Consider the following 23,723-nt stretch of genomic DNA (forward strand, 5'->3'; position numbering starts at 1 on the left):
AATTGGCTGCCGCATTTCCTCCATTAGAACCGTGACTACACTTCAAAAAGTACTTAAGTGGCTGTAGAGTGACCTGGCACATCCTGAGGTCATGGAAGGCGCTATATAAATGCAAGTCTTTTTTTTTCTTTCATTCCAACAAAGGTCGTTTCAACAGGTGGACTGCCTGGAGATGTCTCCTGACTGCATACCCGAGGTACTGGAAAGATGGACGCTCGGTTATCTGGTATGGAGTTTGGTGAGTCACCAGCACTAATCTCAGGCTGCAGCATTGAAGAAAGCTAGCACGTATTTGATTTGGGAAAGCTCACAGACTCTCTGGCAAATGTGTGGACCTTCTGTGGAGAGGTTCTCCAGCAGTTGCCTACAAGCCCACAGAAGCAGCTGAGTGACAGAGACTTGTGACAATAAATTGAAGCACCTCTACAAAATTAGCTCCTTACAATTCCGTCACCAGTCTTAAGGAGCTTCTTGCTTGTCTTAGGCTAAACTTGACACAAATGTTGTAAGTCTCACTGGCCGTCCGCAAAGCTATGGAACAAACGCTCCAGTTAAATACATTTTCAAATGTGGTTGACAGTCATTCAAATCCGGGAAGCCCCTGTAACTGCCTTTGAAGGAGCTGCAGCTGCATGAATCTGAGTTTAAAAAAAAAATTCATTCATGGGATGTGGGCTACACTGGCAAGGCCAGCATTGACTGCCCATCCCTAATTGCTAAGCCATTTCAGAGTGAACCACATTGCTGTGGGTCTGGAGTCAAAAACAGGCCAGACCGGGTAAGGACAGCAGATTTCCTTTCCAAAAGGACATTAGTGAACCAGGAGGGTTTTTAAAACAACAATCTAGTAGTTTGATGATCGTCATTATTGTGATAAATGCTGGACTTTGTAGTGTGGTTATGTTTTATTAAAAAAAACTGTGATCTTTAATGCACTGTAAAATGGAGATTTGGAAGAGACATGTGACCTCATTTCAATTCTGTCTAGAGACATGCCAGGGGTCTTGGTTACCATGAGGACCAGGAACCCAGATCAAAGAACATAAAAACATAAGAAATAGGAGCAGGAGTAGGCCATTTGGCCTTTCAAGCCTGCCCCGCCATTCAAAAAGATCATGGCTGATCTGCCCCAGACCTCAATCCCTCTTTTCTGCCAGCTCCTCATAGCCCTCAACTCCCCGATATTTCAAAAATCTATCTACCTCCTCTTTACATACTTTCAGTTATCTAGCCTCTGGGGTAGAGAATTCCAGACATTCACGAAAGAAGACTCTTTAGACAGCAGGGTGCAAGGCTGTAATACCTAAAGGCCCAACCAGTCCCCATCCACCACCACCCTCCTCCGCCTGGCTGAACTTGTTCTCACATTGAACAACTTCTCCTTCAACTCCATGCACTTCCTTCAAGTAAAAGGTGTTGCTATGGGCACCCGCATGGGTCCTAGTTATGCCTGTCTTTTTGTGGGATATGTCGAGCATTCTTTGTTCCAGTCCTACTCAGGCCCCCTCCCCCAACTCTTTTTCCGGTACATTGATGACTGTATTGGTGCCGTTTCCTGCTCCCGCCCCAAATTGGAAAACTTTATCAACTTTGCTTCCAATTTCCACCCTTCTCTCACCTTTACATGGTCCATCTCTGACACTTCCCTTCCCTTCCTCGACTTCTCTGTCTCCATCTCTGGGGATAGGTTGTCTACTAATATCCATTATAAGCCCATCGACTCCCACAGCTATCTCGACTACACTTCTTCACACCCTACCTCCTGTAAGGACTCCATTCCATTCTCCCAGTTTCTCCGTCTCCAACGCATCTGCTCTGATGATGCTACCTTCCATGACGGTGCTTCTGATATGACCTCCTTTTTCCTCAACTGAGGATTTCCCCCCACTGTGGTTGACAGGGCCCTCAACCGTGTCCGACCCATTCCCCGCACCTCTACCGTCACCCCTTCCCCTCCCTCCCAGAACCGTGACAGGGTTCCCCTTGTCCTCACTTTTCATCCCACCAGCCTCCATATCCAAAGGATCATCCTCCGCCATTTCCGCCACCTCCAGCGTGATGCCACTACCAGTCGCATCTTCCCCTCCCTTCCCCTGTCAGCATTCCGAAGGGATCGTTCCCTCCACGACACCCTGGTCCACTCCTCCATTACCCCCACCACCTCGTCCCCGTCCCAGGGCACCTTCCCCTGCAATCGCAGGAGGTGTAATACCTGCCCATTTACCTCCTCTCTCCTCACTATCCCAGGCCCCAAACACTCCTTTCAGGTGAAGCAGCGATTTACTTGTACTTCTTTCAATGTAGTATACTGTATTCGCTGCTCACATTGTGGTCTCCTCTACATTGGGGAGACTAAGCGCAGACTGGGTGACCGCTTTGCGGAACATCTCCGCTCAGTCCGCAAGCAGGACCCTGAGCTTCCGGTTGCTTGCCATTTCAACACTCCCCCCTGCTCTCATGCTCACATCTCTGTCCTGGGATTGCTGCAGTGTTCCAGTGAACATCAACGCAAGCTCGAGGAACAGCATCTCATTTACCGATTAGGCACACTACAGCCTGCCGGACTGGACATTGAGTTCAATAATTTCAGAGCATGACAGCCCCCCATTTTACTTTCATTTTTAGTTATTTTTTCTTCCTTTTTTTAAACTTTCTTTTTTACATTTTTTACAATCTTTTTTTTGCATTTATTTCATTTCATCTTTGTTCAGTTTGCTTACCCACTGTTTTTTTTCAGGTTTGCACTTGCTGCTGTTCAATATTCAGTGTATTCACACCTAATCTGTACTAATGCTTTGTCTTTCAACACACCATTAACATATTGTTTGCCTTTGCACCGTGACCTTTTGGTCAGCTATGTGGCCTGGTCCAATCTAGACCTCCTTTGTTATCTCCTGCCCCACCCCCACCTCACTTGCTTATAACCTGTGACTTTTCTAATATTTGTCAGTTCCGATGAAGGGTCACTGACCCGAAACGTTAACTCTGCTTCTCTTTCCACAGATGCTGCCAGACCTGCTGAGTGATTCCAGCATTTCTTGTTTTTATTTCTGATTTCCAGCATCCGCAGTATTTTGCTTTTATTATAATACCTAAAGGGTAATGGGTTTCGCTCTCCCAGACTCTCAGATTGTAAACAGGGAGCTAAAGGCTGTAAAATGCAACTTTGAGTTGCAATTTTTAACACCTAGAAACAAAGGAAGGCCCAGATTGTTTTGCTATGGTCAGACTTATGGTCTCAGAGAATCGTCAAAGGCGAATGACTATTGACTTTCGATCTGAATAATTTCAACAGGTGTTCCGAGTTCTGGAGACTGAAAGGGAGAAAAGCAGATCAGCAGCTGCTACACAGCCGAGAGAGAGAGCGAGAGAGCGCACGAGAGAGCGAGAGAGAGAGAGAGAGAGAGAGAGACCCACAGGATCGCCAGAGATTGCCTTATGAATGGAAATTCAGTCCAATATGCTCAGAAAAAGTGAGCGAAGAGGATGTCTTAACTTTGATAAGGACTGGGAGATCCAACCCATTGCAACTGGGAGGAGTTTGGGACTTCTAACCCCAAGGATACTTTTCTCACTGAGAACATTGTGTAGTGTACAAATGTGGTGTGGGATTTGAGTGTTTTAATAAGTTAGTGGGAAATACCTTTCTCTGTAATCTAGTATATTAGCTACCTACTAAGTTATGTTTAATGAATGTTGATTTTTAGTTTCATTGCTATAGTAAAAGTCTTGAAACGTGAAATCTTGTGAGGTTCTTTAATTGGTCACTGGGAAGTTCATAACTTTCGTTTTAAAGTTAGCGGTCCCTGCTGAGGTTGTAACAAATTGGGGGCTTGTGCGGGATTTGAATCATTCAAGATTAGGCTGTAAAACAGGTTCACTGGAGTTTTCCAGAGTTTAAACGGACAAGATTTTACAATTATTTTTGCTGTACTCATAAAGAAATGTCAGCATGTCTACTTTTAACACTCAAGCCTTTGTGGAGAGAGAAGATCTGACTGTCAATGATTTAACACTGTTAACAGTGGATGTGTTAAAGGCTGTAGCTGAACAAGTGGGTGTTAGTTTAAAATCAAAAGCTAAAAAGGCAGAAGTGTTGGCTCAGCATTTTGACATTGAGAAGGAGAGTGATCTTGGTAGTTCTCGGATTCAGTTAGCTAGAATTCAGTTACAAATGAAGCAACAAGAACTGGAAAGAGGAAGCGAAAGAATGAAAGAGAAAAGGAAAGAGAGGAAAGGGAAAAAGAAAGACAGGGAAAGAAAAAGAGACAAGAATGAGAAACAGAGACAGTCAATTACAGTTTGAATTGAGAAAACTTGAAACAGAAAGGGAAGAGAAAGAAAAAGGATGAGAACAAGAAATGCGAAAATTGGCATTACACTACGGAGTAAGAATGGAAAGGATCAGAACTGGTGGGTGGGCATGTGGGCGGGTGGGGGGGGGGGTGGTTGGTGAAAATTGAGAATGACCCAGATGAAACTCCTCGTAGTTTTGATTTGGCGAAGAACATACACTTGGTACCTAAGTTTAATAAAGAGGGAGTAGAAATGTACTTTGTATCATTCGAAAAAAAGTGCCATGAATCTAATTGCCAGTGGACTAAATCATCTTGGCCAACGCTCCTACAGAGTGTTTTGGTAGGGAAAGCTTTGGAGGTGTACTCATCTCTGTCAGATCAACACTCGAGGGACTATGACAGAGTAAACACTGCTGTTTGCAATGATTATGAATTAGTACCAGAAGCTTACAGACAAAAATTCAGGAATTTAACAAAAAGGGCCAGAATTTGCTCGAGAGAAGGAAATGGTGTTTGATCGATTGTATAGGTCAATGAAGGTTGAGCAAGACTTTGAGAACCTTAGGGAAATAGTCCTAATGTAGAATTTAAAAATAGTTTCCTTTCTGGAATACGGTCCCACCTGAAGAATGTAAAATAAGGGATGCCTCAGTAATGGCAGATGATTATGAATTGACCCCAAAAGCAATAGTTACAGGCCCCAGTTTGGAAGCTTTCAGAGAAGTTGGAGAGACAGGAGGTTTGATAATGAAAAGAGATCTGGTTTTAGCGAGAGAAAGGGTAAAGGAGAAGATACAGGCAATCCTCAGAGAAGTAAGAAAGATAATGAGGAGATTAGAGTTGAGCGAATAGGACCAACGTGTTATTTTTGAAATAAAAAGGGCATATAAAATCAGAATGCTGGAAGTTAAAAGGCAAAGCAGTAGCTGTGATAGATTTACTGAAAGCCTGTCCTGAAAAGGATGCCCCAATAGGTGGCGCCGCTGACAAGCCAGTGGCCTTGGTAATTTTGAATAATGAGCAGAGGCATTCTCCCCTGTGTGCTGATGAATTAAATCAGGACGCTGAAGGTTATAGAAGTTTTGTGTTAAAGGGTAAGGTGTCCCCATATCTGTCTGGTGGGGTAGGCAAGTCAATTGTTCTGCTTAGAGAAAGAGGCTAACCCAGTCATTAATGGTAGCAAAGAATGTGAATTTTACTCTAAGTAGTTCAATGAATGTGAAAGTCCTAATGCAGGGAACTGAGGGAGGTTATTTATCCATTCCATTGTATAAGTTAATTTATAATGTGATTTAGTAACCGTTCCTGTAACAGTGGGAGTCATCCCTGATTTGTATATTGAAGGGGTGAATTTGTTGCTAGCTGGGGATAAGGTATTGGCGTCTCCAGTAGTTTTGGAAAAGCCAGTTGAGGTTGCTGAAATGGAAGTTTTGCAGGAAGAGTTTCCCAGAATATTCCCAGATTGTGTAGTAACCGGGTCTCAGGCTCATCGGGCTGAGCAAGACAAGGCAGAGTCAGTGGTTATAAAGGATAAGCCAGATGTCTGGCTGGCTGAAAGCTTTCTCAGGAATTTGAGCAGCAAGGCTAAATTGTTTAGCAGATCCTCTTTGAGGCACAACAGGCAGGTCGATTTAAAGAAAATATCTCAGACAGTATATTCTGAGACGGAGGCTGAGAAAATCCCTGAGTGCTATTATGTTAAAAATGACATATTGATGAGGAAGTGGAGACCTCCTCAGAGACTGGCAGATGGACAACAGTCCATCAAATTGTTGTCCTCCTTGTTACTGCAGTGAAATTTTGAGAATTGCTCATGAGATACCAATTGCGGATCATTTGGGTCTTCAAAAGCACAGGCTAGGATAATGAAGTATTTTTACTGGCCAAAGCTGCACAGGTATGTGGTCGACTCTTGTAAGACATGTCACACGTGTCAAATGATTGGGAAGCCACAGCCTTCAATTAAGCCTGCTCCATTAATACCGATACCTGCTTTTGATGAACCGTTTAGTAGAGTTCTTGTGGATTGTGTCAGATCATTGCCCACAACTAAGTCAGGTCACAAGTTTCTCCTAACCATCGTGGATTTTCCACTTGGTTTCCAGAGGCAATACCCTTGAAAAAGATCACAGTGAAAGTTTTGATTGAGGGGTCGCTTCAGTCATTTTTACTCGACCAGGGGTCAAATTTCATGTCAGGGGTGTTTCAAGAGGTCAAGTGTAATTTGGGAGTGAAGCAGCTCAAATTGTCTGCTTATCAACCACAGTCACAAGTGCTTTGGAAAGGTATCACCAGACCCTAAAAAGAGTATGATTAAGGTCTATTGTTCTGAGTATCCCCGTGATTGGGTTTAAGGGAATATCATTTTTATTATTTGCCACCAGGGACACATACAATGAGTCTACTGGTTTCGGCCCATTTGAATTAGTCTAAGGGCATGAGGTTAGAGGGTCCCTTTAAACTCATTAAGGAGAGATTTTTTAGCACAGGAGGAGGAACTTACCCTCTTAGATTATGTGTCAGTGTTTCGGGAGAGACTCACAAAAGCTTGTGAGATGGCCACAGAAGCAGATAGAATAGCTAAGGCATGTATAGTTTTCAACCTGGAGATAGGGTGCTAGTTTTGTTGCCTTTAGCTGGGGAACCATTGAAAGCTAGATTCAGTGGATCTTGCTTCATTAAGAGGTGAACTATTTGGTTAATAACCCAGACAGATGGAAAAGTCAAAAGGGTGTGTCACGTGAATATGTTGAAAAGACACCATGACTGTGAACATTGTAAATGTATGTCAAATGACAGAAGGTGAGGATCAGAATAGTGTTACTTTTAATGAACTGGATGAAGAGGCAGAGACTGTGAACTCTCAAATTGAATCCCCTACAGTGAAACTGGTAAACACCGAAGTGTTAGAAGGCTTACATATAGTTCTGCACCACCTTTCTGAACAACATAAAAAGGACAAAGCTGAGCTGCTAAAAGAGTTTAAAGCAGTATGTGCAAATAAGCCAGGTCAAGCTCCTCTGGCTATTCATGGGGTTGATGGAGGAACAACTACACCCATTAGCAGAACCCTTATCGACTCAATCCTGAGAAATTGGCTCAGGTCAGAGAAGAAGTTCAATATGTGCTAGAGAATGATATAACTGAACCCAGTCAAAGTAGCTGGAGTTCTCCAGTTGTGCTAGTACCAAAACCAGATGATTCCAAAAGATTCTGTATTGACTATCGGAAAGTCAGTGCAGTAACTAAAACAGATTCTTATCCAATCCCCCGACTTGAGGATTGTATTGACAGAGTGGGGAAATATCCATTTATACCAACCATAATCCATTCAGGTTTTTAGAGAAATTCCAGACCAAAAATACCAGATTATTCCAGTGGAGTTTAATGTTGCAAGCATTTGCTCTAAAAATAGTACACATTACAGGAAAGGGCAATGTAATTGCCGATGCTCTGTCCAGAATTTAAAGGAAGGGTAAAATAAAGAAGAAGAACTTGGAAATGTGATAATACTGGGCGTACAGGTCCACAGATCACTGAAAGTGGCAACGCAGGTGGATAAGGTAGTCAAGAAGGCATACGGCATGCTTGCCTTCATCGGTCGGGGGCATAGAATATAAAAATTGGCAAGTCATGTTGCAGCTGTACAGAACCTTAGTTAGACCACATTTAGAATATTGCGTGCAATTCTGGTCGCCACACTACCAGAAGGACGTGGAGGCTTTGGAGAGGGTACAGAGGAGGTTTACTAGGATGTTGCCTGGTCTGGAGGGCATTAGCTACGAGGAGAGGTTGGAAAAACTCGGATTGTTTTCACTGGAACGATGGAGGTGGAGGGGGCGACATGATAGAGGTTAACAAAGTTATGAGTGGCATGGACAGAGTGGATAGTCAGAAGCTTTTTCCCAGGGTGGAAGAGTCAGTTACTAGGGGACATAGGTTTAAGGTGCAAGGGACAAAGTTTAGAGGGGATGTGCGAGGCAAGTTTTTTATACAGAGGGTGGTGAGTGCCTGGAACTTGCTGCCGGGGGAGGTGGTGGAAGCAGGTACGATAGCGACGTTTAAGAGACATCTTGACAAATACATGAATAGGAAGGGAATTGAGGGATATGGGCCCCGGAAGTGCAGAAGGTTTTAGTTTAGGCAGGCATCAAGATCGGCGCAGGCTTGGAGGGCCAAATGGCCTGTTCCTGTGCTGTATTGTTCTTTGTTCTTTGTTCTACCTGTGTGTTAGGTAAAATGTTAGTGATTGAAATGTTAACAATGTTATATGTTGTGTTACGACCAGGTGAGAAAGAGTTCTAGGGGTCCCTTTCAGCCTTCACCTGGTCTTACTGTAACAGGGTTTAATTTTAAACAAACCGTGTTTTTAGCTCCCCCTTGGAGAATCCTTGTTCACCACTTTCCAATTATAAGGCAAAGAAACCAGCACAAACAGGCTTTCTTTGGTTTAAAGAAAAGTTTAAATTTATTAAACTTGAACTGAAACTCTAATTCAGTTGACGCCTGTGGATACATGACGCACCCACGCTAGCATGCATACGCAATACACACATTCACATAGAGACAGAAAAGAGCAGAAGGAAAATAAAGTGAAAAGCTTGAGGCAATATCTGAAGAGGTTTTGTTACGGTTCTTCGAGCTCACTATAGAGTCCTTGATTATAGGTAGATCTTGCTTTTCATTGGGGCCCAGTATTCTTCTTAAACCTTGTTCGCTGTAGGATACTTTTCTCTCTTGGGGTTCATGTGTCTTCAGTGGATTTGAAGTTCTGTGAGAAAGAGATGGGAGCAGACAGGAGAGGCTGTGGCGAGCCAGCCAGGAGAGATCTTCTCAGTGCAGGAGTATTCTGCTTTCTGCCAAACTGTTTGTACAAATGCAAAAAACTCAGGTTGCCCAGCAGGTTAGTCATGTGACTAACTAGTTTGACCATGTCCATTTGTGTATTCAGCCATCTTAGCATGCAACTTGGAATGCGAGCTCCCCCACCTTCAACGTCTGGTGATCAAAAGTCCATTGTGGGTTGAATGTGTCAGGGAATGGCTGCTTTGTCCTTCCAAACACCGTCTGTTAATATGCAAATGTCTTTTCCAGCCATGGCTGATCTGTTTAACAAGTCCTTTCTTCACTCCAGTAACAGTTTAAGATCAATGGTCATGACAAAATTAATGTGCCTCATTCGTGGCAGGTGGGGGCCTAGCATGACAGTGACTAATGTTGTAGAAAGATCATTACTCCGGTAACAATTTTTCTATTTTATGGGGGCGGTATTATGAACGCAGGACTTTGTAGTGTGGTTATGTTTTAAAAAAACAACTATGGTCTCTAATGCAGTATAAATTGGACATTAGGAGGAGACAATGTTACCTCATTCCAATTCTGCCCAGAGACAAGCCAGGGATCTTGGTTACCATGGAAACAAGGAACCCAGATCAAAGACCCTTTTGAAAGCAGGGTGCAAGGTTGTAGCATCTGAAGGGTTTCGCTCTCCTGGACTCTCAGATTGTAAATAGGGATCCAGGAGCTCTAAAATGCACATTCGAGTTGCAATTTTTAACACCTAGAAACAAAGGAAGGCCCAGGTGGTTTTGCTATGTTCAGACTTCTGGGGCTGAATTTTGTGTCCACGGCAGGGCTCCTGGTGCCAGGCCAAAAAGGCGGGGGGGGTGGGGGGGGTGGTAGGGGGGGGGGGGTGGTGGTGGTGGACGGTGGGGAGTCCCGCCTCGGCCAGCGGGAGCCCCCCCCTCCCCCGCCCACAGTGTGATTCTACGGCGCTGGGCCAATTAGCTGCCCGGCGCCAGGATCCTCGTCCCTTTAAAAAATGGGGAACACACCTCCAAACATTGGCAGCCAACCACAGGGCCAGCAGTTCAGTAGTATCGGCAGCACCACCAGGAGCAGTGGCCACTGCCGGTACTGCAAGAGGCCTTGGACCCAGGCTGAGCACTGGAGCCTGGACACAAGGTCAGTGAGGCAGGGTCACCAGGGCTAGACCAGCAGGCCCCGGCAACGATGGGGGGAGGGTGGGCGTTTAGTGCAGGAGGTGGGGTGGTGGGGGGTGGTGGTCAGGGAGTTGCAGGTTTTCCCTCCATGGGTCAGATTGCACACGGAGGCCCTCCTCACACCCACAGGGAGGTCGCCTTGTGTTACTGGGGGACCTCTCCCTGTGGCGGCAGCCTCCTCCCTGGCCATTAATAGGGCACTCAAGGGCTTCAATTGGCCTTTGGTTGGGAGGGCTGTCTTCGGTCTATCCCGCCCTTGACAAAATTGCATTGCAACGGAGAGGCGACGGGCCCTCTGCCTCCTGTCACAATTCTGAGTTCCCCCCCGTCTCCTAGCCCGTCTCCAGGGGGCTGATAAAATTCAGTCCATAGTCTCTGAGAAATGTAAAAGGCAAATAACTATTGACTTTTGATGCGAGCGAGAGAGAGAGAGGGAGAGACCTGAGAAAACAGCTTCCCTCAGAGCAGTGATACAGCCCAAAAGGTTTCTAAGATTTGAGCCTGGTTCAAAGGCTCACGGTTTGCAGAGCAGAAAGACCAACAGGATCACCAGAGATCGCCTTATTAATGGAAATTCAGGCGGATGTGCTCAGAAGAAGTGAGCGAAGAGGCCGTTTTAACTTTGATAAGGACTGGGAGATCCAACCCATTGCAACTGGGAGGAGTTTGGGACTTTTAACCCCAAGGATACCTTTTTTGGTGAGAACACTGTGCAACGTATAAATGTGCTGTGGGTTTTCAAGTGTTTTAATATATTAATGCGAAATACTTTTCTCTGTAATCTAGTATATTAGCTACCTATTAAGTACTGTTTAGTTAATGTTGATTTTTAGTTTAGTTATTATAATAAAAGTCTTAAAATCTTGCTGTGTGATTCTTTAATTGGTCACTGGGAAGTTCATATCTCTTGTTTTAAAGTTATTGGTCTCTACTGAGGTCGTAACAATTATTGATACTAGCTTTTTAATTCCAGATTTATTTAATTGACTAAATTTAAATTCCCCGACTGCACTTACAGTAATATAACCAGTACATTACCATCCCCTAACTCAGATTAAAGCTTCCAAGAATTATCGTTACAAATAGCACAGCTCCTGCAGTAGAAAGTAAGACAAGAAGGGAAGGAACACTTCCTGAGCTCTGACATTCCCTCCCTAAACCTCTCCACCTTGCTCCCTCTCTTCCTTTAAGGCACTCCGATAAAATAAATATTTATGAAAGAATAGCTTAGAATTTAAATTGCAACCTTTAATTGTTTCCCTTCAAGGGAAGTGGAGAGAGAATTTCTGCATAAGTTAAACTACTGTTATTTATTCATGTGTTCATCTTTTATTAAATAAATTCACTGAATAGATTAAACTGAAGATGCGGCCCCATGCTCTGAGTTTCTACTATTTATCAAAAACAGGAGAGATACCCTATGGATACATGGGATGATTCTGGTGCCTCCATTAATGTATGGGAAGGCTGTTCTGTCGGCTATCTTGGGCTAGCAGGGCCAGTGAAGATTTTCTCAAAGGCATTGGACTGAATTTTAAATTCCCGCCGCTGATCGAAAACAATGGGGCCTTGAGACTTTGCCACCGCTGGCAATACTGGGCCGGGCCCTCCCAACATCGGGGTGTGGGCTGCCCTCTCCCGGAGGCATTGTCCAGCCCAGACCCCACCCCCGCCATGAACCCCAACGTCAGGGGGGCTATGAAGGGCAGAAAAGGCCCAAAAAATCATAGCTGTGAATACATCAGGAAAGCGTAATTAAGGCTGACACTTCCGTGCAGTACCGAGGGAGCGCTGCATTGTTGGAGGCAACGTGTTTTGGATGAGACATCAGCCTGTTCAAGCAGGCGTTCAAAGATCCCACGGTTCTATACAAAGAAGAGCAGGGGAGAGCTCCCAGTGCCCTACCCAATATTCTTATCTCAAGTAACACTCAAAAACAGAGGATCTGCTCACTTTTTCTCCTTGTTGTTTGTGGGAGCTTCCTGTGTGCAAATTGGCTGCCACATTTCCTACATTATAACAGTAACTGCACTTCAAAAAGTACTGTAAAGTGCTTTGGGACGTCCTGATGTTGTGAAAGGGGCTACAGAAATGCAAGCGCTTTTTTTCTATCACTTTGTGATGCAGAGACGTGCATTGCTCAAAATATATTTGTGTCTTGCTGCTTTACGAAGGCATCCCACCCTGAAACCATGGTATCACCTTTTCCCTTTCTATTCCAATAGGGTGAGGATGAAGCACCATGAACTAGCGACAGTTCCATCAACTGAGCACTTCACAAGAGATCACATCACACACTCTAAGCACCAAGCAGCCCAGGGTTTTGAGAGTTTGAGGAAAGAGGTCCAAGTGAAATGTCAATCAAAAGTGACAAGGAGCAAGTGGAAGTGGCAGCTGAGAACAGGAAGCAGCTGCTCATGGCTCCAGCCAGAGGTCCTGCCATTGTATGCGTCAGGGATTTCTTTATTATTCTTTCATGGGATGTGGGGGTCACTGGCTAGCCCAGCATTTATTGCCCATCACTAATTTCCCTTGAGAAGGTGGTGGTGAGCTGCCTTCTTGAACCGCTGCAGTCCATTTGGGGTAGGTACACCCACAGTGCTGTTAGGAAGAGAGTTGCAGGATTCTGACCCAGCGACAGTGAAGGAACAGCAATATGGTTCCAAGTCAGGATGGTGTGTGACTTGGAGGGGAACTTGCAGGTGGTGGTGTTCCCATGCATCTGCTGCCCTTGTCATTCTAGATGGTAGAGGTTGTGGGTTTGGAAGGTGCTGTCGAAGGAGCCTTGGTGAGTTGCTGCAGTGCATCTTGTAGATGGTACACACTGCTGTCACTGTGCGTCGATGGTGGAGGGAGTGAATGTTTAAGCTGGTGGATGGGGTGCCAATCAAGCAGGCTGCTTTGTCCTGGATGGTGTCGAGCTTCTTGAGTGTTGTTGGAGCTGCACTCATCCAGGCAAGTGGAGAGTATTCCATCACACTCCTGACTTGTGACTTGTAGAGGGTGGACAGGCTTTGGGATTCAGGAAGTGAGTTATTTGCCACAGAATTCCCAGCCTCTGACTTGCTCTTGTAGCCACAGTACATACATGGCTGGTCCAGGTAAGGTTCTGGTCAATGGCAACTCCCAGGATGTTGACAGTCCACTGAGCCTGCCTTCAATAGGAAGTTGATTCATGAACAAAAGGTCTTCATGATATTGTCATGAGATTGGAGTGTCAGTTGTGGCTCAGTGGTAGCACTCTGAGTCAGAAGGTTTGTAGGTTCAAGGCTCACTCCAGAGACTTGAGTACAAAATCCAAACTGACACTCCAGTGGAGTACTGAGGGAGTGCCGTACTGTCAGAAGTGCCGTCTTTTGGAGGAGACGTTAACCCCTGTCTGCCCTCTTAGGGGGATGTCTAAGATTCCATGACACTATTGGAAGAAGAGCAGGGGAGTCTCCCCAGTGTCCTGGCCAATATTTATCTCTGAATCAACATCAGAAAAAACAGATTATCTGGGCATTATCACATTGCTGTTTGTGGGAGTTTGCTGTGTGCAAATTGGCTGCTGGGTTTCCTCCATTACAACAGTGACTACACTTCAAAAGTACTTTTTTAAAAAATTCATTCACGGGATGTGGGCGTCGCTGGCCAGGCCAGCATTTATTGCCCATCCCTAATTGCCCTTGAGAAGGTGGTGGTGAGCTGCCTTCTTGAACCGCTGCAGTCCATGTGAGGTAGATACACCCACAGTGCTGTTAGGAAGGGAGTTCCAGGATTTTGACACAGCGACAGTGAAGGAACGGCGATAAAGTTCTAAGTCAGGATGGTGTGTGACTTGGAGGGGAACTTGCAGGTGGTGGTGTTCCCATGTATTTGCTGCCCTTGTCCTTCTAGTTGGTAGAGTTCGTGGGTTTGGAAGGTGCTGTCGAAGGAGCCTTGGTGCATTGCTGCAGTGCATCTTGTAGATGGTACACACTGCTGCCACTGTGCGTCGGTGGTGGAGGGAGTGAATGTTTGTAGATGCGGTGCCAATCAAGCGGGCCGCTTTATTCTGGATGGTGTCGAGCTTCTTGAGTGTTGTTGGAGCTGCACCCATCCAGGCAAGTGGAGAGTATTCCATCACACTCCTGACTTGTGCCTTGTAGATTGTGGACAGGCTTTGGGGAGTCAGGAGGTGAGTTACTCGCCTCAGGATTCCTAGACTCTGACCTGCTCTTGTAGCCACGGTATTTATATGGCTACTCCAGTTCAGTTTTCGGTCAATGGTAGCCCCTAGGATGTTGATAGTGAGGGATTCAGCGATGGTAATGCCGTTGAATGTCAAGGGGAGATGGTTAGATTCTCTTTTGTTGGAGATGGTCATTGCCTAGCACTTGTGTGGCACGAATGTTACTTGCCACTTATCAGCCCAAGCCTGGATATTGTCCAGGTCTTGCTGCATTTCTACACGGACTGCTTCAGTATCTGAGGAGTTGTGAATGGTGCTGAACATTGTGCAATCATCAGCGAACATCCCCACTTCTGACCTTATGATTGAAGGAAGGTCATTGATGAAGCAGCTGAAGATGGTTGGGCCTAGGACACTACCCTGAGGTACTCCTGCAGTGATGTCCTGGAGCTCAGATGATTGACCTCCAACAACCACAACCATCTTCCTTTGCGCTAGGTATGACTCCAGCCAGCGGAGGGTTTTCCCCCTGATTCCCATTGACCTCAGTTTTGCTAGGGCTCCTTGATGCCATACTCGGTCAAATGCTGCCTTGATGTCAAGGGCAGTCACTCTCACCTCACATCTGGAGTTCAGCTCTTTTGTCCATGTTTGAACCAGGGCTGTAATGAGGTCAGGAGCTGAGTGGCCCTGGCGGAACCCAAACTGAGCATCACTGAGCAGGTTGTTGCTAAGCAAGTGCCGCTTGATGGCACTGTTGATGACTTCATTGGCTGTAAAGGGCTTTGGGATGTCCTGAGGTTGTGAAAGATGCTAGAGAAATGCAAGTCCTTTCTTTGAGACCAGACTGAACACCCCATGTCAGTTGTTGGAGAATGTGCAGCATCTTCAATGTCTCAGCAGCAACGCACGAGAAATTTGCACAACTGCGGTGCACCTTGGGACACCTGGCAACTTCATGGCCACTTGCAGATTGGTTCTCCCAGACAGAGGGACCAAGCCCTAACTACTTGGCTCTCATGGATGCCATGACTGAGGTAATTGAGACCTCAGGTTCTGTTTCAGAGGAGTATATCAGAATCGGATTTGACAGGCTGGGGATTAAGCTCAACTGAAGCTGGATGACAGGCTTTCACACTGCTCAGTGGTGCCCTGAGGCCTGTTCTCATGCAGATTGCTGATCATCCTGCTGGAGGACCCAGCCTCTGGGATATGACAGCAGCAGGGTCAGATAAGACAGCTCCCTTTGCTGCTGTTGCGGTGTTTCCTCAGATGCTCCTAACCCAGGGCTGCAGAGAGTAGCCCTGGTCTCCTAGCAGCCCTGTCTGTCTCAGCCTTCAAAACATTGGGGCATCATGGCTACTTCCGGGATCTAGGGCAATCAACTTTACATAATTACGTTCCTGTGATCAGACACCACTTAAACATTAAGTGCCCTCTACTATGCTCTGCACGCTTAATAATCCAGCCACCTGCTAAAAGTGAGTCGCCCTGTCAAACTGATGCTTTCTTTTCACGGGAACCTGATTAAAGGTGCAGCCTCTTTAAAACATTGCATCTGCCACTTCCTTGATGCATCGCTGGTTCTGGACTGACTGATCTGGCAGATGGTCCCAGCAGTGGCTGTGTTGGAAAGCTGAAGGTTGTCAGCCTGGGGCAGGGTGTCATATCTCAGTGACACTCTCAGCTTGTGAAGTGGAGGTAGCAAAGAAATAACATGCAGGTCTCCTCTTATATTACACAAAATGTACAGCACAGAAACAGGCCATCTCCAATACTTTTATGAGCAATAAATGAAATCAATTTTTTAAAAATGCAAATGTGTTTTTTCTCCTGGGATGCTCACGGCAGTTTCCAGAATATTAATCTTTAATTCATGGAAACTCCAGGAGGGTTGGGAAATGAACTGCCCAGTCTGTCGGTTGTTAAATAGTAAAAAGCAGGAACTCTGGCCGATAACCTAGGGATTACAAAGTAATTACAGCACAGAAAAAGGCCATTCGGCCCAACTGGTCTATACTGGTGTTTATGCTCCACATGAGCCTCCTCGCACCCTACCTCATCTCACCCTATCAGCATAACCTTCTATCTAGATTCCCCTTAAATGCATCTACGCTATTCACCTCAACCACTCCCTGTGATAGTGAGTTCCACATAATTACCACTCTCTGGGTAAAGAAGTTTCTTCTGAATTTCCTATTGGATTTCTTGGTGATTATCTTTATTTATGGCCCCTACTTTTGGACTCCCCCGCAAGTGAAAACATCTTCTCCACGTCTACCCTATTAAACCCTTCATAATTTTAAAGATCTCTATCAGGTCATGCCTCAGTTTTCTCTTTTTCTAGAGGAAAGAGCTCCAGCCTGTTCAATCTTTCCCAGGTAGGAGTATCAGAGTTTGTAAATGTGGCTCCTGAGGTAGTGACGGACAGACACAACAGCTCAGGCGCTGTCACACCTGTGTTCAGTGTCTCCTCATAAAAGTCATCTTCCTTAACTAAACCATGGCATAATTGGAACGCGCAAAGGAATTGCTACCCTTGACATTTAGTTTGCAAAGGTTAAGCCCTCCATGGTAAATTAATGTACTGAGTAAAATGCAGTGGGAAAAAAACAGTTGAAAAAGGCTATGGAATCCTAGGCTTTATAAATAGAGGCATAGTGTACAAAAGCAAGGAAGTTATGCTAAATCTTTATAAATTACTGGTTAGGCCTCAGCTGGAGTATTGTGTCCAATTCTGGGCACCACGCTTTAGGAAGGATGTCAAGGCCTTACAGAGGGTACAGAGAAGATTCTCTCGAATGGTACCAGAGATGAGGGGCCCCGGTAATGTGGAGAGACTAGAGAAGATGGGATTCTTCGCCTGAGAGCAGAGAGGGCTAAGGGGAGATTTGATAGAGGGTGTTCAAAACTATGAAGGAGTTTTGATACAATAGATAGAGAGAAGCTGCTTCTACTGGGTGGAGGGTTTGTAACCAGAGGGCACAAATTTAAGGCATCATCGTATGATCAGAAAGAGTCAACATAGTTTTACAAAAGGGAAATGGTGTTTGATAAATTTATTAGTGTTTTTTGAGGATGTAACTGGTAGGGTAGATAAAGGGGAACCAGTAGATGTAGTAGACTTAGATTTCCAATAGGCATTCAATAAAGGTTAATACACAAGATAAAGGCTCATGGAGTTGGGGGTAATATATTAACATGGATAGAGGGTTTGTTAACGGACAGGAAGCAGAGAGTAGGGATAAATGGGACATTTTCAAGTTGGCAGGCTGTGACCAATGGAGTGCCACAAGGATCAGAGCTGGGGCCTCAGCTATTTACACTCTATATTAATGATTACACAAAGAGATCGAGAGTAATGTGTCTAAGTTTGCTGGCGATACAAAGCTAGGTGGGAATGTAAGCTGTGAGAAGGACACAAAGAGGCTGCAAAAAGATATAGAAAGGTTAAGTGAATGGGCAACAAGGTGGCTGATGAATTATAATGTGGGGAAGCGTGAGGTTATGCACTTTGGTAGTAAGAATAGAAAAGCAGAATATTTTTTAAAAGGTGCTAAATTGTAAATGTTGATGTGGGACTCGTACAAGGAACACAAAAAGTTAACATGAAGGTACAGCAAGCAACTAGGAAGGCAAATAGCATGTTGGCCTTTATTGCAAAGGGATTGGAGTATAAGAATAAGGAAGTTTTACTACAATTGTATAAAGCTCTGGTGAGACCACACCTGTACAGTTTTGCTCTCCATATTTGAGAAAGGATATACTTGCATTGCAGGCAGTGCGGCAAATGTTCTCTGGATTGATACCTGGGATGAGGGGGTTGTCCTGTGATGAGAGGCTGAGTAAATTAGTAAATTGGGTCTATACTCTCTGGAGTTTAGAAGAATGAGAGGTGATCTTATCGAAACGCACAAGATTCTGAAGGGGCTTGACAGAGTAGACACTGAGAGGTTGTTTTCTCTGGCTGGGGAATCTAGAACACGGGGAAACAGTCTCAGGATAGGAGGCCGATCATTTAGGACTGAAGTGAGGAGACATTTCTTCACTGAGGGTTGTGAATCTTTGGAATTCTCTACCCCAGAGGGTTGCGGATGCTCCATCATTGAATATATTTAAGGCTGAGATCAACAGATTTTTGGTCTGTAGGGAAGTCAAGGGATATGGGGAGCAGGCGGGAAAGTGGAGTTGAGGCCGAGGATCAGTCATGATCGTACTGAATGGTGGAGCAGGCTCGAGAGGCCATATGGTCTACTCCTGCTCTGATTTCTCATGTTCTTATGCTCTTAAGATAATTGGCAAAGGAACCAGAGGGGAGATGAGGAGACATTTTTTTAATGATGCTATTTTTCGGTGAATATCTGTTCCTCAGCACTTAGGTTAGTATTTGTGTTCTTCAGCAGTTGACCGTTTCAAAATGATTTACACCCTGAGGAAAATCATTCTTTATCTCTCCTGTGTTCTAATGACTGTCAATGGTGGGAAGGTGTCCCGAAGCAGAGCAAATATAGAAATGTTCCTGTCTGTACGGGAATCCCTTTGGCATTTGGGGGCCCTGTAACGAACACTCTTGCGGAAGGATGGGGGGTGGGGGGGTTCAATTTTAACTGATGGGATTCAGACCCCACCTAATTTTATTCTTGGTTATCCTCCCGCTGGGTGGGTCAGGTTAAAATGGCCCCCATGTAACGTCGGGACACAATGTGGTGTGGAAAATTTCTTCTGAATGCCATTCACTCATCGCAATCAGAGGGCATGAACAGCCACTCCCCGCACCCTGATTTTTTTTATCAAGCACTCTCTAAAATGGAGGGGGGGGGGGGGGGTGGAGGAAGGGAAGGGTCATGAGAAACTTGTATCATGTTGCCAAGCCACATAGAATGACTGGAGTTCTGAAAAAAAACTCTCAAATAACAGTAAGTCATTCCAGAACCACAAACATTAATAAACACAGATAACTTAACCCAACCTGTTCGTTCTGGATGACTGCTAATGAGGCAAATTGTTTCCATGGGCTTCAGAACCATTGGCAGACAAGAGACTCTCATCGAGTTCCTGCCATGACCCCTTCCCACACTCTTCTATATAGCCCCCATAAGAACCGCCTGATAAGATTAGGGCAGCTTGTCGCTGAGTTTCTAATCAAGAGGATTACATTCACAAGGCTCATTACTCTCCCTTTGTCCCAAACTGGGTGCTGACATGAGATTAAACTGTTTTCAATGAATGATAATTTAGCATGAAATAAACACAAGGTTGAGTAACTCCGGGCTAATGGAGAGAGTTGATGACAGGAGTCCATTTGTTCTAACTATGTGAAAGTAAATTATCAGTTTCCTGTGGTCATAATTGTAGCAACTGTAGAAAAACTGCTTTGGTTGCTAACTGTTGACAGCAATGTTGTCCAACTGTCCAATTTAGTCAGCGTTACATTACATAGAATTTACAGCACAGAAACAGGCCATTCGGCCCTACTGGTCTATACGAGTGTTTATGCTCCACATGAGCTTCCTCCTAACCGACATCATCTAACCCAATCAACATATATTCCTTTCGCCCTCAAGTGCTTATTTAAATTCCCCCTCAAATGCATCTATGTTATCACAATCACAGAATTGTTACAGTGCAGAAGGAGGCCATTCGGCCCATCGTGTCCACACTGGCTCTCTGAAAGAGCAATTCACTCAGTTCCATTCCCCGGCCTTCTCCCCGTAACCTGCACATTCTTCCTTCTCATATAATTCTCAAATTCCCTTTTGAATGCTTCAATTGAATCTGCCTCCACCACGTTCTCAGGCAGTGCATTCCAGACCTTAACCACTCACTGCGTGAAAAAGTTCTGTGCCCTCTCATTCTCGATCCTTTCACGAGTGGGAACAGTTTCTCTATATCTGCTCTGTCCAGACCCCTCATGACTTACGTCTTCTTTACGTCTATCCTGTCGAACCTCTTCATAGTTCTAACTCCCTCTTTCAGGTCATCCCTCAGCCTTCTCTTTTCTAGAGAAAACAGCCCCAGCCCATTGCAAATTGCTGCTGAGATTTTCAATATTTTGCCCTTGGATCTTTCCCAATATCAGGAGCTCTCTATAAAGAATATGGAACTTGTGCTGCTTGGTAGTATGGACTAGCTGAACTAACAGCAGCCAGCAAGAGCAGAGGCCCACCGTTAGCAATGGAATTTCTTATTTGGCTTTGCTTCCAAAGAGAGCCTTGGAAGACTAGAGGTGGTTATTAGCTCCTCTGGTAGTATTGCCACTGGTGCATTTATGTCACATTACAGATGGCAGTGCCAGTCATTGCCTAGAAGGACAAGGGCAGCAGGTGCATGGTAACACCATCTCCTGCAAGTTCCTTGTCAAGTTACACACCATCCTGATGGGGAACTATCTCCCTTTCTTCCTTATATTCTCTTTTCCCTGCCTCTGTACTTGCATTGAACCTGTTACATCTCAAACCTGTTTCAGTCCTGATGAAAGAGAATAGAGCCATAGAGTCATTATGGCACAGAAGGAGGCTATTTGGCCCATCGAGTCCATGCTGGCTCTCTGTTGAGCAATCCAATCAATCCCATTCCCCTGCTCTATCTCCGCAACACTGCATGTTTATTTCCCTCAAGTTCCCATCTAATTTCCTTTTGAAACCATTCATTGTCTCTACTTCCACAACCCTCATAGGCAGCGAGTTCCAGGCCATTACCACTTGCTGCGTAAAAAACTTTCTTCCTCACACCCCCACCACATCTCTTGCCCAAAACCTTAAATCTGTGTCCCCGAGTCCTTGTACCATCAGCTAATGGGAATAGCTTTTCTTTGTCTACCTTATCTAAACCTGTCTTAATCTTGAACACCTCAATCAAAATTCCCCTCAATCTCCTTTGCTCCAAGGAGAACAACCCCAGCTTCTCCAACCTAACCGTGTAACTAAACTCCCTCATCCCTGGAACCATTCTGGTAAATCTCCTCTGCACCCTCTCAAGGACCCTCACATCCTTCCTAAAGTGTTGTGACCAGAACTGGACACAATACTCTAGTTGGGGCCTAACCAGAGTTTTATAAAGGTTCAGCATAACTTCCCTGCTTTTGTACTCAATTCCTCTGTTTATGAAGCCCAAGATCCCATATGCTTCGCTAACTACTCTCTCAATATGTCCTGCCATCTTTAAAGATCTATGCACATGAACCCCCAGATCCCTCTGTTCCTGTACACTCTTTCGAACTGTGCCATTTAGTATAAATTGCCTCTCCCTATCCCTTCTGCCAAAACGCATCACCTCATGCTTCTTTTTATTAAATTCTATCTGCCACTTGTCTGCCCATTCTGCTAGTCTATCTATGTCATGTTGCAGTTGATTGGTATCATCCTCACTGTCCGCCATACCTCCAAGTTTGATATCACGGCAAGTTTTGAAATTTTACTCTGTATTCCAAGATCCAAGTCATTTATATAAATCAAAATAGCAGTGGTCCTAGCACTGACCCTTGGGGAACACCACTGTCTAACATCCTCCAGTCTGAAAAACAACCATTTACCACAACTCACTGTTTTCTGTTCTCAAACCAATTTTTAAAAAATCCAAGCTGACACTGACTCTCCTATTCCATGAGCCTCAATTTTGTTAACCAGCCTTTTATGTGGTACTTTGTCAAAGGCTTTCTTAAAATCCATACAGACAACATCCATTGTTTTCCCTTCATCAATCTTCTCTGTTACTTCATCAAAAAATTCAGTTAGGTTAGTCAAGCATGATCTGCCTTTTACAAATCTGTGCTGTCTCTCCTTAATTAACTCAAACCTCTCCAAGTGCCTGCTGATTTTATCCATGATTATTGTTTCTATAACCTTACCCACCACTGATGTTAAACTGGCCAGCCTGTAGTTACTCGGATTGTCCTTACACCCTTTCTTGAATAAGGGTGTCACATTTGCCACTCTCCAATCCTCTGGCATCTCCCCGTATCTAGAGAAGATTATGGCAAACCCTTCTGCTATCTCCACTCCCACCTCCTTTAGCAACCTGGGATGCAAGCCATCTGGACCAGGCGACTTATCCATTCTAAACATAGCCAGCCTTTCCAGTACATCCTGCCTATCAATTTTCACCCCACCCATTACCTCTACCATTTCCACTTCTACCGATATTTTGTCAGCATCCTCTTCCTCAGTAAACACCGATACAAAGTACAGCTGCTAGTCTCTGATCAGGTCCTAACTGTTCCCCTGCTGTGTCTCTCTCTTTTATCCTCTGCCGCTGCTGCTCAGACCACACTCAGACTGTCATACAACACACTTCAAATACCTGCTTTCCTGTCACGTCATGCCTTGGTGTATTTCTAAAAAAGCAATCAGGTCCATACTGTTCTCCGGCTCACTCTCTTTTATTTTCTGCTTCTGCTAGTATCTCCGATCAGGTCCTCTTTTCCCCTGCTCCGATTTATCCGCAGCCACTGCTGCCGCCTCCAATTCTGAAACCCTCATTCATGCCTTCATTACCTCTAGACTTGACTATTCCAACACACTCCTGACTGGCTTCCCACATTCTACCCTGCGTAAACTTGAAGTCATCCAAAACTCTGCTGCCTGTGTTCTTAGCTCGCACCAAGTCCCGTTCACCTATGACTCCTGTGCTCGCTGACCTAATTGGCTCCTGGTCAAGCAACATCTTGATTTTAAAATTCTCATCTTTGTTTTCAAATCCCTCCTTGGCCTCGCCCCTCTCTATTTCTGTAATCTCCTCCAGCCGGACAACCCTCCAAGATATCTGCACTCCTCTAACTCTGACCTCTTGTGCATCCATGATTTTAATCGCCCCACCACTGGTGGTTGTGCCTTCTGTTGCCTCGGCCCGAAGCTCGGGAATACCCTCCCTACATCTCTCTGCCTCTCTACCTCACTTTCCTCCTTTAAGACACTCCTTAAAACCTACCTCTTTGAGCAAGCTTTTGGTCATCTGTCCTAATTGTTAAATACCAGAAAGCGTGTTGTGGAAGGATAATGCTGGAGCCTATCTTTATTCAGCTGCACATTTATTTTGCAGAATAAAAGGATTACAAACATGTAGCTCTTCACTCAAACCCGCCACCAGTCAGTAAGTGTCTGCTTATAAGTGTTCAAGTAAGACCCCAATTAACACCCTCCACCTGCAAATAATCAGTGTCATATTTTGTTTTATAACGCTCTTATGAAACGCCTTGGGACGTTTCCATTACATTAAAGGCGCTATATAAATATAAGTTGTTGTTGTTTTACATTGAGCTTCATTGGAACAGTG

General features: G+C 44.9%; 1 protein-coding gene and 1 long non-coding RNA gene across 5 annotated transcripts in view; one reads left to right on the forward strand and one right to left on the reverse strand.

Moving 5' to 3' along the window:
- LOC137358576 (uncharacterized) overlaps positions 1-3,686 on the forward strand; it is a 29,225-nt gene extending 25,539 nt beyond the window's left edge. Inside the window, exons 3-4 of the long non-coding RNA XR_010971234.1 lie at positions 145-238; positions 3,296-3,686. This is a non-coding gene — a long non-coding RNA (uncharacterized lncRNA). The remainder of the gene's footprint in view (positions 1-144; positions 239-3,295) is intronic.
- LOC137358575 (activin receptor type-1-like) overlaps positions 1-23,723 on the reverse strand; it is a 123,434-nt gene that overhangs the window by 11,719 nt on the left and 87,992 nt on the right. The gene's annotated exons all lie outside the window — the stretch shown is intronic.

The sequence above is a fragment of the Heterodontus francisci genome, chromosome X (genome assembly GCF_036365525.1).
Source record: "Heterodontus francisci isolate sHetFra1 chromosome X, sHetFra1.hap1, whole genome shotgun sequence".
NCBI lineage: Eukaryota > Metazoa > Chordata > Chondrichthyes > Heterodontiformes > Heterodontidae > Heterodontus > Heterodontus francisci.